Source organism: Lactuca virosa, chromosome 7 (assembly GCF_052849685.1).
Source record: "Lactuca virosa cultivar CGN04683 chromosome 7, Lactuca_virosa_CGN04683_v6, whole genome shotgun sequence".
NCBI lineage: Eukaryota > Viridiplantae > Streptophyta > Magnoliopsida > Asterales > Asteraceae > Lactuca > Lactuca virosa.
The window spans coordinates 33799868-33815374 of record NC_136432.1 but is presented as its reverse complement, the minus strand read 5'-3'; the positions used below and the strand labels follow the sequence as shown (position 1 = coordinate 33815374).

The 15507-nt window shown below is 29.8% G+C and overlaps 1 pseudogene across 1 annotated transcript; it reads left to right on the top strand.

Annotated features, from left to right (window-relative positions):
- The first annotated feature begins 413 nt into the window (after positions 1–413).
- On the top strand, positions 414–11610 carry LOC145126533 (cysteine-rich receptor-like protein kinase 25; annotated as a pseudogene). The gene is made up of 9 exons (XR_013716416.1): positions 414–475; positions 593–685; positions 1055–1755; positions 7034–7255; positions 7366–7487; positions 9564–9774; positions 9861–10098; positions 10786–10936; positions 11210–11610. The product of XR_013716416.1 is annotated as a cysteine-rich receptor-like protein kinase 25 (transcript).
- The last annotated feature ends 3897 nt before the right edge of the window (positions 11611–15507 follow it).

Here is a 15507-nt window from a genome sequence, read left to right as displayed (position 1 = left end):
GCTTAAAAAATGAAGATTTGGGCTAACTTTTGGCCGATAACTGGGCTAAATTTCGGGTCTTTAAGAAGCTGGTGAAGAGGGAAAAGTGGCTATTTAGTCTAGAATCGCTACTTAAAGTGGTGTATTTTGAGTTAGATAATGGCTACTTGAAGTAGACAACAAGTGGCGATTTTGAACTGTCCAAAATTCTTCCGATAATTTGCCAAATTTTCGAACAAAACATTACCTATCACCAAAAAAAAAACAAAGAGTTATTAATCGAAATGATGAAAAGAACTAATGCTTATGTAAATAAAAGGATAAAGTAATCTATACTTCTAAAAATATTACAATATTTTTTTAATAAATTTTCTCTTTGATAAATCAAATATCCTCCTATCTTTTTGTTCTTACTTCTTACTCATGGTTATATCATGGTTATATCATTATATCAATGTAAGTGTCAAAATCAAAAGGGGATTAAGAAAAAGAATTAGTAAATTATATATGTTATTATTTTAACAAAAAATAAAAAAAACATCTTTTTTGAACTTTATTTTTATTTAGTTAAGACATTGTAAATGGTATAAAAACGGAGCCTTCTTGAATTCAGCATTTCATTTCATTTTATAAGTCTCGAAAATGATGATGATGTTCATGTGATATGTTCACCAATATCTTCGATCAATAACAAAGAATTCCATGTGTAATGAATTTTTACTTTATTGTTTAAATTTCATTATATTATCTGTTTGTCTTTTAAAAAACAACTAACTATTTGTGTTTTAAGTTGGGTTTATCCTCTTATACCAGATTATAATATGTTAGCAATATTAATGAAATTAAATATCTAATCATATCTCATATTTTAATTTGCAAAAAAAAAAAAAAACCAACAAATTCGTTAATATCCCCTCCATAAATAACTAAGCGACAGCTTCAACCCTTCCGTTTCCACAGAATTCCATTCGACAATGGAATCAAGTTTCATAATTCCATGTCTTCTTCTACTTCTCTTGCAGTTTCTTTGTCTCGCCGCCGGCCAACTAAATTATTTCCCCATTTTCCGATGCAGAGACGACGGTAATTTCACGAGAAACTCCACATACGAAGCAAACCTCAAAACCGCCTTCGCTTCCCTCTCCGCCACCGCAGCAACAGGCTACGGTTTCTACAATACCTCCGCCGGCGTAAGTCCAAACGCCGTCACCGCCATCGCTCTCTGCCGCGGCGACGTTGGATCGGAAACCTGTAGGGATTGTATCAGAAACTCAATCGTCCTGCTAAGACAGAACTGTGCTAACCAGTTAGAAGCCTTAATTTGGAGCTCGAGTTGTTCAGTACGCTATTCAAATCGTACTTATACTTCAGTTGTCGATGTTCGACCTAACGCCAGAGTGTCGAGCTCCATTAATGCATCGGACATTGACGTTTTCGATAAGGCGTTGAGAAATTTAGAAGGAAGATTACGGGTGGAAGCTGCAGGAGGAAATTCCCTTCGGAAGTTTGCAACCGGAGATGTTGGTTTCGGGCCAGATTCGTCGAAGATTTACGCTCTGATGCAATGTTCGCCGGATTTATCTTCTTTTGACTGCAATTCGTGCTTGTCGGTTGTGTATAGGGAATCTCAAGGCTGCTGCGATGGCGAAATTGATGTCGGTGTATTTTATCCGAGTTGTTGCGTTAGGTATTCAAATGTATCGTTTTTTAATGATCCTCCGGCAATCAAGCTGCCGTCTCCGCCTCCATCTTCATCAGAATCGCCGACAATTACAGGTACGCATTGCATTTTTCATCCTGGCAAATTACACTCAATAGAACAATATTTATGTTATAAATTTTTAATTAAATAAAATATTTGATTACTTGTTTATATGCAAATTAAAATTTTAAAGCTTGACAAAATTACAAAAATGATCCCTGTGGTTTACCAAAAGTCACAAGGTCAGTCTATTAATTTTTTTTGATGCAAATGGTCCTTGTAGTTTGCGAAACTTGCAAAGTTGGCCCTTTTTACTAACACCGTTAGTAAAACGCCGTTAGGGACTAAATCTGTAAGAGCATTTTCGTCTTTTCAAGTATAGAAGGACTGAATTCGTGACATTTGAGAAACCACAGGGACCATTTTTAAAATTTGTTTGAAAAAATAAGTTAATTTGATGAAGGAAGGGGGAAGGCTTGAACTCACAACCTCTACCCACTTTATTTGACAAAAACCTTAACAAATTGAGCTGATTGCTTACTTGGTTATAACACCCTAAAACTAATTTATATAATAACAAAAACGTTAATATTTAAATAATAAATAAATTACAAAAAACATTTTGTTTTACATAACTTTTTTTTAAATAAAAGAAAAAGTATTTTAGTCGTATTACAAAAAAAATTGTTTTTTACAAACAATTTGTATGTATTTTAATGTATTTATTTTATGTAAAATATATTTTTTTATTTCTTTAAAAAATAAGTTTTCATATAAAAAATATGTTTTCGTATATTATATTTTTGATGTCTTTGAAATAATAATAATTAACACTACTCATGACATAAAAAAATGTATAAATTCTGTTGAGCCGCTACTTCTAAAACCGTTTTTTCGGTTATATGTATTAAAAACAACTTAACAACGATTATGTTATGTATCTAAACAATTTATACGATTTGTTTTTTATTTCAAGAGTACTATTAATTATCGTTATTTTAAAAAGATGTATCACTATTTCTTTTCATCTTCATTTCAATTATACGATTTAGAACTTGCAATTAAGATGAAATACGTATTTTAAATAAGATATATAACCGAATAGGCTTTTTATGTTTTTTTAAATACATATAACCGAAAAACGGTTTTCAGAAAACTGATTGGTCCAATCGGTTTTCTGAAAACCGTTTTTCGGTTATATGTATTTAAAAAAAGATGAAATACGTATTTTAGAACTAGCGACCCAAAAGAATTAATATTTTTTTTATGTCATGAGTAGTGTTAATTATTATTATGTCAAAGAAATAAAAAAATATATAATATACAAAAACATATTTTTTATACGAAAACTTATTTTTTAAAGAAATAAAAAAAATATATTTTACGTAAAATAAATACATAAAAATACATACAAATTATTTGTAAAAAACAATTTTTTTTGTAATACAACTAAAATACTTTTTGTTTTATTCAAAAAAAAAGTTATGTAAAAAAAATGTTTTTTGTAATTTATTTATTATTTAAATATTAACGTTTTTGTTATTATATAAATTAGTTTTAGGGTGTTATAACCAAGTGAACAATCAGCTCAATTGGTTAAGGTTTTGGTCTAATAAAGGTGGTGGAGGTTGTGAGTTCGAGCCTTCCCCCCTTCCTTCAGCAAATTAATTTATTTTTTCAAACAAATTTCAAAAATGGTCCCTGTGGTTTCTCAAATGTCACGAATTCAGTCCTTCTATACTTGAAAAGACGAAAATGCCCTTACAGATTTAGTCCCTAACGGCGTTTTACTAACGGTGTTAGTAAAAAGGGCAAACTTTGCAAGTTTCGCAAACCACGAGGACCATTTGCATCAAAAAAAATTAATAGGGACTGACTTTGTGACTTTTGGTAAACCACAGGGACCATTTTTGTAATTTTGTCTTAAAGCTTTTAACATAGTATAATAAAATTGGATTTTGATAATAAGTTTTTCAAATAAATGAAGAGAGAATTACTAATCTAGTCATTTTCCCTAATTATCTATCAAAAAATAGCCAAAAAATAGAGTTTAGCCAAAAATAGCCCCCGAAAGAATAGATGACTAGCGTTGACGACGGTCAACATGTGTTGACTACGGTCAACGGGGTGAAGTCTATGGTTTTAGGGCAATGGGCTACTGTTTCTCTGCCCGTCTACTCTTTCGGGGCTCATTGGCCCATAGTATATAATGTATTGATTTTCATATTAGGTCATTTTTACTACTTTTTTCTTGGTTTTTTAGTGTTTTCTCTTAATAGAGCACCCGAAGAACAACGATATACGTCTATTTTTTTTTATCGAAATTTTACCGTATTCTTGATTAGGAGTAGTTTTGTACATAGGGATAACTTTAAAAAAAAAAAACCGAAAAGTAGTAAAACCATAGGCTTCATAAGAAACCTACGGTGTACAAGTCCACAATGCACAGTTTGTGCATTGTTGACTTGTACACCGTAGGTTTCGTATAAAGTCTACGATTTTTATCTTTTATTTTTTTGTTTTTTTAAAAAAATGGTTGTAACCTATATAAAAATGTGTGTGTATATATATATATATATATATATATATATATATATATATATATATATATATATATATAATGATTCCTTGATTTTTTTTTTCGAAAAACAAAAAAAAAAAATTACCGAAACCATAGACTACGGTTTGGGAAACCGTAGATCGTGGAGAGAAAACCGTAGGTTATAAAATAACCTAGGGTTTTAGATTTTCGAAATGAATATATATATATATATATATATATATATATATATATATATATATATATATATATATATAGTTAACCCGAAACAGTAGATCATTTGACGAAACAGTAGCCCACTCTAATTACCTACGGTTTCGTGGATTATTTTTGGACAATTGCTAGTTTTTGGCTATTTTTTGAAAGATAATTAAAGAAAATGGCTAGATTAGTAGTTTTCTATAAAAAAAAATTAAGACGTTAAATCCGAACCATAATATTCCTAGTGTTATTTATAAGGTGTTGCTTTGCATACCCTTTAATTTGACATAAATCAAACCTATTCTTAAACCCTCACGATTTCATTTAAATAACCATTTTGAATGATTATTTTTTGTCAATTTTTTTTTGTCTTTTGTTTATTATTATTATTATTATGTCATTTTGTTTTTAATTATTTGTGTTTTAGAAAATATTTTTATATGGCTGTATCTTTATTTTTACAAACTATGATATCCTACATATTGTTCTATAAAAAATATTATGACTATCCATGTATTATGTTTTTCGTTTGGATTGTCTATTTATTATTTTTTTCGTTCAGACTTCCAGATGTTATTTTTTCGTTCATACTATTATTTGATTTTTTTTTCGTTCGGACTACTATAATTGTGTTTTTTTTCTTCTGTTGGATTATCCATATGTTATTTTTTTTAATCGGAGTATCCATGCGTTATTTTTTCATTTGGAATATCCTTATGTTATTATTTTCATTCCGAGTATCCATGTGTTATTTTTTTTCCTATCGACTATCTTTGTGTTATTTTTTTTGTTCAGACTAACAATGTATTATTTTTTTGTTTTTGTTAAATTTTTTTTACAAACAATTATATGTATGTTGGTATGTGAGTTTTATTTAACGACTTTGAAAATCGCAACAAAATAATAACACTAGATAGTCCGAATTAAAAAAATAAAATAATCATAGTCCGGACGAAAAAAATAACACATGGATAGTCTGAATGAAAAAAAAAAACATAAAAATAGTCCGAGTGAAAAAATAACACAAAGATAGTAAAAAAAAATACAAAGATAGTCAGAATAAAAAATAACATAGTGATAGTCGGAATTAAAAAATAACATGGAGATAATCTGAACGAAAAAATAATACATGGATAGTTTGAGTGAAAATATAATACAATGATAGCTGAATGAAAAAATTAACACAAAATAGTCCGAAACATTTATAATGTTAATAATAATAATATGTACTTATTAAAATTATTAAAAAAAAACAGAAAACGAAAAAATAAAAGAAAACAAAAAACAACTAAAATACGAAAAATCATGTCGATAGGGTAAACCAAACCAAACAATTTTAAATAAAGAAAATCCCTATTTGTATTTGTATTTGACCCAGAATGCAATAATTACTATTATTAGGATAATGAGAATTCTATCAACTTGCCTTAGTGGAGTTATAATAGCTTTTAAATAATTAATTGATTTTTATTATAAAGAGGATATAACAATAATAATGTATTCTGTCAAGTACTTAAGTTGTCTTATTAGGTGGAGTTGATAGCTTTTAAATAATTAATGGAGTTTTATTATGTAGATGATATAACACTAATAATATTCATTCAATATATGTGATAAGAAAAACAAATTCATAATAATCTTTACTAATATTCTATAATCTACTCTAATAAATGCAGATCCATTTTGCTACATGTCAATATCTCATAAGTTTTCATATTTGTCATTTTGTGGTATTTTTTAAATAAATAATATCCACATGTTAATTTCTGAGTTTTTTTTGATTTTTAAAATTAAAAAGCCACATAATATTTATATCCTTATATATGTAAACTATTAAATGTAATAAATATGATAGTAATTGAAATTAATACATTTCTTCATTCGTTATTTCAAAATTTTATTTTAAAAAATACTTATTGTTTATACTTTGATATTTAATCTTTTTTTTAATCAACCCGTGTATTACACGAGTTTTACACCTACCGACTATAAATAAACAACTCAAGCAATGTACTAACTATAAGATCATTTCAAGTGTTAAAAAGATAACAAATAATTACCCAAATATAAAAAAATAATGGTATTTTAAAAAAATTTACATATTTGTAAATAAGAATTTTTATACAAAATTTGTTGATATCAAGCAAACTATATAATTGACGAGTGAAAACCAAAACCACAATAAGTATTAATAATAGTATGAAACATTATTTCTTGATAATCTCTTTTTCCTATTCTAATAAAAGAATAAGTTTATTCTTCTTTTACCATGTGTTACCCGGTCTCCTAATTAATGTCATGTCATTTGTCAACCTATTGATTCTCCATTTCAAGTTTCAATTTTAAATTTCTCATTTTAATTACATTAAATTAATAATATTAGAATCAAAATTAAAATAAATTTAATACATATTATAAGATTACGTATTTATTGAAATCAACGATTAAAATTTTATATAACTAAAAAAGTCTCTTAATTAGAAATTTATTTAAAATAATTTATTAATAATTTTGAGTTACTATGAAAAATTAATTAATTTTGTAATCGTGGTTTCCACGGGTTATAAACTAGTTAATATTTATGCATGCAGGAGGAACACGAAAGTCATCAAAGAATATTTACGTCATCGTTCCTGTTGCATGTGTTTTGGGTGGGATACTCATAATCGGGTTATGTTTATTTATAAAAAGAAGGCGAAAGAATAATATTAAAGATGCTTCTGCTACCAAAAAAGAAAGTGGGACTGCGTTTTCGTCTCTAGTTATGAGCGAAAACCAAAACAACAGCGCTAATTTAGCACAAGCTGGGTCAGGTAATAAAATTAAGTGATTATAATTTTACTGGAAGCTAAGGGGGTAAAGATTTACATTTATGATCAATATTATAAAGTTGTTGCCCAATAATTGCATGTTATATATGTAGCTGAAATGGAAATGGGTGTAGTAGGATCTTTACAATTCGATTTGGTCACCATTGAAGCAGCCACCAATAGTTTCTTTGATGGAAACAAAATTGGTCAAGGCGGCTTTGGTCCAGTTTATAAGGTACACAGTTGATCATTCTTTCGTATTTTGTAGTAGTCGATATATTCTGTATGTTATTCATATAATTTAATTAGCATGTATATGTATCCCATGTTACGAAAATCGGATAGAATTTCATTTATATCCCTCGTCCACAGACGAACCACCAATGGTTACATGCCTCCATGGATATGGGCATTACATATCACTCTTGGTCATCATAGTCTAGAGTTTTTATTTTATCGCATCTTAGGTCTCGTTATTTCATTCAATGTCATAAGGTACCTTACTCCAATCTTTGTAATTCTTGCAAAATTGAGTTGCAAGAGATGTCAAAGGGGTAATTTGGAGTTTGTGGTCGAGTATACCTTTGACGTACCATCATAATGTTTATCTCTTGCTTATTGACAACTATGTACAACATACCTAGATCGATCCCAGATTTTATGTAAGCGTTATACAAATATTATCTCTTGCTTAGTGACAAATATACATAGGGGGTGTCTGAGATTGCTTATTTAAAGTGTTTATTAGCTTATTGCGGTTTGTTACCGTTAATAAACATTTTTAAGGGTTTGGATTGGGAAAAGTTAAAAATCTTTTTATTTTATTTTATTATTTTTTTTTTGTAGTAGTAGTACATCGTACTATGAGTATGTATTAGGTTATCGGGTGTCAAAACAAAATTTAAAAATTGTTTGAATTAATTTAACCAGAACTTAATAAATTGATCAATTATTTTCAGTATTTGACGAATTCTGCTTATACGTCTGATGAGGAAGTAATTTATCAAAAACTACTTATTTAAGTTAATAAGTAAAAAGGAAGTAACTTATCATAAACATCTTATATAAGTTCATTAATGCCGCTAATATTCTCCTATTCAAACACTTAAAATAGTTTACTATCGGTGCCAAACCGCAATATGTCAATCAACATTTTAAATATGCAATCTCAAACACCATATTACTTCTTACTTATTTAAAACTCGTTATTAGATGCAGTCATGCATAAATCTTTATACCACTCTACCCCTAGTTTAGTCCTTAGAGACTTTTTGGCGCTACTTATTATTCGATTTTAGTTAAAGATTTGAAGGTTTATTTTTGCTGAAGTTTTTTTTTTGGCTTCGTCCCAAGGTAGAGTTTGTGGAAAATGCTTTGAAACCCTTTTCTTGCACAAGCAATGTGCTGTTAGTGCAACATTTTCTAGAAGTGTTGCGTTTGAGTGTGTTGCATTAGGGTATTACTTTTCTTTTATGCAACCTTTTTCCCATTGCTGCTGCATAATTATTAGTTTATGTGGAATTCGAAAATACCATTAGTTATGTGGCTATTAGTACTCTCAATTTATAAGGAATGTTTCTTTTCTGTAGGAGTTTTGGAATATGATTAGGATTCTTGTGAGACTATTATATAAAGCCCTTTAGATTGTTTATTACCATTTATTCCATTACATCTTCTTTCTCTCCTCTCTTGTTGGAGATTTATTAGCCATGTAACCTTTCAATAAGAGTAACATTTCATAGTGGGTTTCCACTTTAAATCATGGTGTTTGTTTGGTTGTTCCACATTGATCTTTTTTATAACAGTAACCTAGTTCAAAGAGGTCTAGACTTTGATGATTCTCTTTGCTCATTTTGTGCGGATGTTCGGGAATGTACAAATCATGTGTTTTTGAGCTGTGCAATTTCCATAACCGTTTGGAACAAAATTGAAACATGGTGGGAGATGAGCTTATCTAGATGTTGAAAGCATGGTGATGTGCTTGACGTAATCAAGGAGATGAAGGAAAAGAACGAGGTTAGAATGGCGTTTGATTGGGTGGTTGGGGCAACCATATGGGATATTTGGAACATGAGACACAAGGCTCTCTTTAAGGGCAAAAATGGAATTTGTGATGTTGTATTTGATCACTTACGGATGTGGTAGCTTTTAAGTCATTTAGTAGCAGGTGTAGTAAATATAAAATTGAGTGGAATGCTTGGTTAATAAGCTCGTCTCTGTAGTGCTCTAACTCCCTTGTACGTAGTTTTCATCTAGCTTGGTTATTTCTGTTTTCCAAAAAAAAGTTAACAATATCACATTATAATTGTAGGGTGTTCTAGAGAATGGGATGGAGGTGGCAGTAAAGAGACTATCAAAATCATCTGGACAAGGTTCACAAGAATTCATAAACGAAGTCATTTTGATGGCAAAGCTTCAACATTGAAATCTCGTGAGGCTTTTAGGGTTTTGCCTTGATGTGGATGAAAAATTACTCATCTATGAATACGTATCCAACAAAAGCCTCGACTACTTTCTATTCAGTAAGCCAAAACACCAAATCCAACTTATTTGTAAATTTTTTGTATGAATTTGTTACAATCTCCAATGTTTTTTTTTTATAATATAGATCCAAACAGACATGGGCAGTTAGATTGGCCGAAACGATATAAAATCATAGGAGGGATCACTAGAGGAATGCTTTATTTACATGAAGATTCTCGTTTAAGAATCATTCATCGTGATCTTAAGGTTAGCAATATTTTGCTAGATTTTGATATGAACCCTAAGATTTCTGATTTTGGTCTAGCAAGGATAGTTGGAGTGGGTCAAACTGAAGTAAACACCAATCGAATTGTCGGAACATAGTAAGTTTTCAACTCTCTTGCTTTTGTTGGTAATTTTAGTGTTATCAAAAATTAAAGAGGTTACAAAGTTGATTCCTAGCAAAAAAAAAAAGTAAATAAATAAATAAATAATAAATAAATAAACAACCCTAACCCAAACTATTTAATTAAATGGGTTAAAAAATCTCAACCAAACTTGCAAGTTTTGGGTTGAGTTCGAGTTAGGTCGGCTTATGGTAGCTCTAGCTACATGGTTAATATTTTGAGGTGTCAAAAACTTTAGATACGGGTCTCGCTATTTAGGGTGCGTTTGGTTGTGGATTTATTTTTTTCAGCTTTCAATGAAAAATTTCAAATAAAAAAAGAAAATTTTAAAAACGCGTTTGGTTGATTCAGTTTTCAAAAATTTTCCACGAAAATAAATTTTTTTTGTTTTCCAAATTGTATTTAAATTAGAAAAGTGACTTTTTATAGTTTTCCAAAGTTTTCTAAATTTCTAGAATGAAAAATGAAAACTCCACCGGTTTCAATCAAACATGTTTTTTAACAATTTTCATTGAAAACTGAAAATGAAAACTCAATTCTATTTTCCGAAGACGTTTTCTAGAAAAATAAAAACAATTTTTCACAACCAAACACACCCTTAGTAAGGGATTCTTCTATCCAAAAAAATATTAGATTCTTTTGTAATGACAAATGTTTTTGTAGTGGTTACATGTCCCCCGAGTATGCAATGCACGGACATTTTTCTGTGAAGTCGGATGTATTTGCTTTTGGCGTTGTGGTTCTTGAAATCATCACTGGGAAGAGAAGTTCACGCTTTTATAATGAAGATGATCACCAAGATCTTTCACATTTTGTAAGTTTTACCATTCTTCCATGCCTTAATTCTCCTTGCATTAATCACTCCATGAAACTAAAAAGTCATATTCTCATGCTTTGTATATAGGAAGGAAAAGGAATAGATGAAATCATGAAACCTTGTTTTTAATTTCTTCTGGATATATCTTTCATCTAGAACATGATTAAAGTCATAACTTTCCTTTCCTTTTTTTTTTTCCATCCGATTATCTTTAAAATCGAAAACACAACGTTACATAGTACCTTTCTTATATAAAAACAAAAAATTCAGGCTTGGAAAAGCTGGATTGATGGAAGAGCAATGGAGCTTATGGATCCAACAATAGTCGAAACTTGCTCTGAAGATGAAGTTATGAGATGCATCAACATTGCGTTGCTATGTGTACAAGAAGATGTGGATGCAAGGCCTTCAATGGCTTATGTTTTAAACATTCTTAACAATTACTCCATCTCTCTTCCAATTCCCACAAGAACTCCACAGTATCTTCCTAAAAGACATGGCTCATTTTCTTCAAATAGCAACTCTGTTTCTAAGTCAACGGATGAATCACTGATCACTAATGTATATGCACGGTAACAGTTACTTGCAAGTTTTTTACCATCAATTCATGCCATTCTTTATACTTTCATGTTTATTTTAATTACATAATCAGTATTCAATTATTACATCAACTCACATAACATCCTTTTGTTTTATACGGGTGGTTAGATGTGTTGCAGATTACAATTTTAATAAATCTAATTCTATTTATTAGGGGGAAAATAACTATTTTTCGAAAAACAAATTAATAAGAGTATTTTTTTTTCTTTTAAACAAATAGAAGAATGTTAAAATTCCACAAACTAGGGAGAACCTAGAAAACTAAGAAACACCAAAAAGACCAACACCTTAACAAATCAATTCTAGAGAAACAAACATAAAAAGAAAACAACAAAATTAAGCCGACAATGAATGCAACAATCTTGAGAAAAAAAAAAAGAGAACACTAAACATAAGAGCAACAAATTTTGCTTTTTTTTTTTTTACCAATATAGGTAATGTATTTTAATTTGTTATCAATAAAGAAACATACTTTAGTGTTATATCCATAATTGTAGCATACTTATTTCATCTATAATAGCATCATATTGTCGTATTTCTTAACCCAATATATACAATGCACTTTATGTTTTTATCCATAAAAAAGTTAAAAACACAATGCATCAATATTTTCCGTCATTATTTCATTTCAAAGCGAGTAATCTTTGACAAAGTTGCAACAGATTTAGCGATGTAATTTTAGTCACTATTTTAGCAACCTTTTTTCATCCCATTGTATTTCAAGAAAAATTTAGCATCAAAATAGCTAATTGGTAAACTAATTATTCATTTATATGTGAAATGATTTACATCTATCCTTTCATCTCCCACATGCAACAGTTTTTATGGTTCATTTTCCTTCTTCCCCTTGCTTCTTCTCTTTTTACTGTGACTTGATTCTATGCATGGTTGGCCATGTTAATTGTAATGGTCCTGAAAAGTAATGCAAAAAGTTCTTCAACTAAAATGAATGGATTCATATTATACTACTGATTCATTTTACAATGAAATTCATTATCTTTATACGATGAAAATCAATTTAACTTCAACCATTTTCATTACACAACTGTTTTGCGCGCTTCATTATGTTTCCCTTTGCTTCCTCTACTTTATTTTCCAAGTATTCAAACCTATGAATTGTCACATTGTCGAACCATCCATTGGACATCTCTCTCATGTTTTCAAGTATCCAAGTATTTGAATTATATTTGCATCTTGTTTGTTTGAAGTAGAACAACTACAATTTTTTTTTTGTACAAAGAACTACACATTCTCCTTGATCTTCGTTTTCTTCTTTGTCCTCTATTTCTTCGGTGGTTCTTTTTTAAGTTGGGAGGAAACATAAGAGATTGTTGAGGGAGAACGTAAAGTGAAGAAATATTCGTTTTAGAAATTACGGGGATATCATCATACTTATCCTCCTATTCATATAAAACAATGACATGTGGAATCCATTAATTCTCTCTATGGATCTTCTTTTTTAATTTTGACACTTGTTTTAATCTAACGAGTAGGAAGATGGATAGGAACAAAAGTAGAAACATATTTGATTTTCAATGGATAAACAAGAGAGAAAAAAATCAGGGACAAAAATATCAATTAGTGATGGAATTTGCTATAAGATGTATTTGTCAATAATTTTGAGATATGTAGGACAACCGAAAATTTCCCTATGCAATAATAATAAAATCGAAGCAATTTTAGATTTAAAAAAAATAAAAATAACTTTCTACTCCCATCACCTTTGATTAAAGAATTAAATCCGTATACAAGTTAAAATTTTATTTTGAGGTACCTAACCATTTACAAAAATCAAACAAATATACTAATAATACGTACTCTACTTGAAGATGTGTTATGTTTGACAACGATTGATTCTGGTAATTTGGTGTATAAGAACAATAACCTCCACACATTAATCACTATCATTAACACAAACGAAAAATGAAATTGATAAAAAACGTAAAGAACATATCAAATGACAACATCAACAAATCTTTTATTAGGAACAACAAGATCTAGCTGGTTTTCAGGAACTTACAAGTGAAACCTTGCCTACAAGAAATCACTCTCACTCAAATGAAAAATTAAAACAAAATAAGTACATAACGATGAATAAGATTTACAGAACAAAACAAAGAAACCCTAATCTGGATTGTAACTCTAAAACAGAGAAGACAAAAGAGAACATATGAGACGAGAGAGCGTATGTGTGTGTGTGTTGATCTGAGAAGTCACCCTCTCACAGCTAAACCAGACAATATATACTCCGGGTTAAGAACCATGGATCAAAGTCGGGCTTTACCCGACTCAAACCTGTCAGAAAGTTCCGCGTGTTTTATTAGTTTAACGAAAGCGAGCCTCAGTCCCTTCAAAATAGCAATAATACAGAACAAATCCAACACAACAAAAATCTCACACCATACTCTCAACAATACTTTTCCATATTTACAGATTATACCCCAAACTTAGAATGACTCTCAATGTTAATCTTGCAATAAATATTTTATATATTTTTAACACCCCCTCTCAAGATGAACATTGAGAGAGGAAACAAACTTATTCAACCTTAAACGGATCATATAAAACCAATTCAGAACATAAGAAATCATGTAGCTTTGTCGATACAGATTTTGTAAAAATATATGTTCTTTGATTTTCTTTTCTGATGCAATTTGAATAATCTTCAAAATTCCTTTTGAAACTCTATCTCTCACAAAATGAACATCCACTTCAAAGTGTTTAGTTTTCTTGGGAAAACAGGATTAAATGCAAGTTTTATCGTAGAATCATTATCATAATAGACATTAGCGGGAAATAGATCTTTAACACCCAAATCATAGTAAAGTTTAAGAATCCACATGATCTCACATGTAACAGTAGCCAATGCCCTGTGTTCAAACTCACTAGATGATCTAGATAAAATGCCTTGTTTCTTACTTTTCCAAGAGATTAATTAATTACCAAAATAAACACAATAGCATGTAACAGCTCTCCTAGAAGAAATACATTTCGCCCAATCAACATCCACATAAGCACATAACAGAGGTTTTTGACTTTTAGAAATACTAATACCTCTAGTAGGACTTTGCTTTAAATACCTAAAAACATGCATAGCAATGTCCAAATGAGATTTTCTATGAGAATGCTTAAACTGACTAAGTAGACTAAGTGTTTGAACAGTAAAAGAAAGATCAGGTCTAGTTATACAAGGCCTCCATTTCCTCATTCATGGCACTTATCCAATTAGAGTCAGAAGAAGCTTCAAAGAAATTCCTAGGCTCTACAGATTTATTAAGATTTGAAACAAAACAAAAATTCTTAGAATTCAAATTTGCATAGTTTAAAGTTTTTTCTATACCATACTTGTATTTTCCCTCATCAACATAGTCATCAAACCATAGAGGCATCCTAGACTCCCTACTAGACCTTCTAATAGAATTACTACCAGACGGTTCAACATTTTTAAAATTATTTCCCTCAGAAGAACTAGATACACTTGGACCAACCTCCTCTTGAGAAGGAGACACTTGTACCAAGCCATCCATGCTGCTAACACTAGTTGTCTCAAAAGGAGTAGTTGTACTAGTGTTATCAGTCTGGTGGCTCATTACAGGTGTACTAGTTTAAGGTATTTTATCCATGTAGGATGACTGAAGTATTTCATCATAGGGACTTGGGTGTATAGGGTCAGTAGAAATAGAATCATTGAAAAATGAAAATAAATTTTCGTCAACCAAATTCTTTTTCATTTTGAAAGGAAAAACATACGCATAGAACATTACATCCCTGTAAAAGAAAAAAGAAGAATTATCAAGACTATACAACTTATATCCTTTCTTTTCATTAATAAGAACACATTTTCAGACCTTTCAACAAATTTATATGATATATTTTGTTTAACAGAAAAACACAAGCACCCAAAAATTCTCAAATTTTCAAACTTAGGCAAACAATTATAAACCATTTCAAAAGGAGATTTCCCCTTT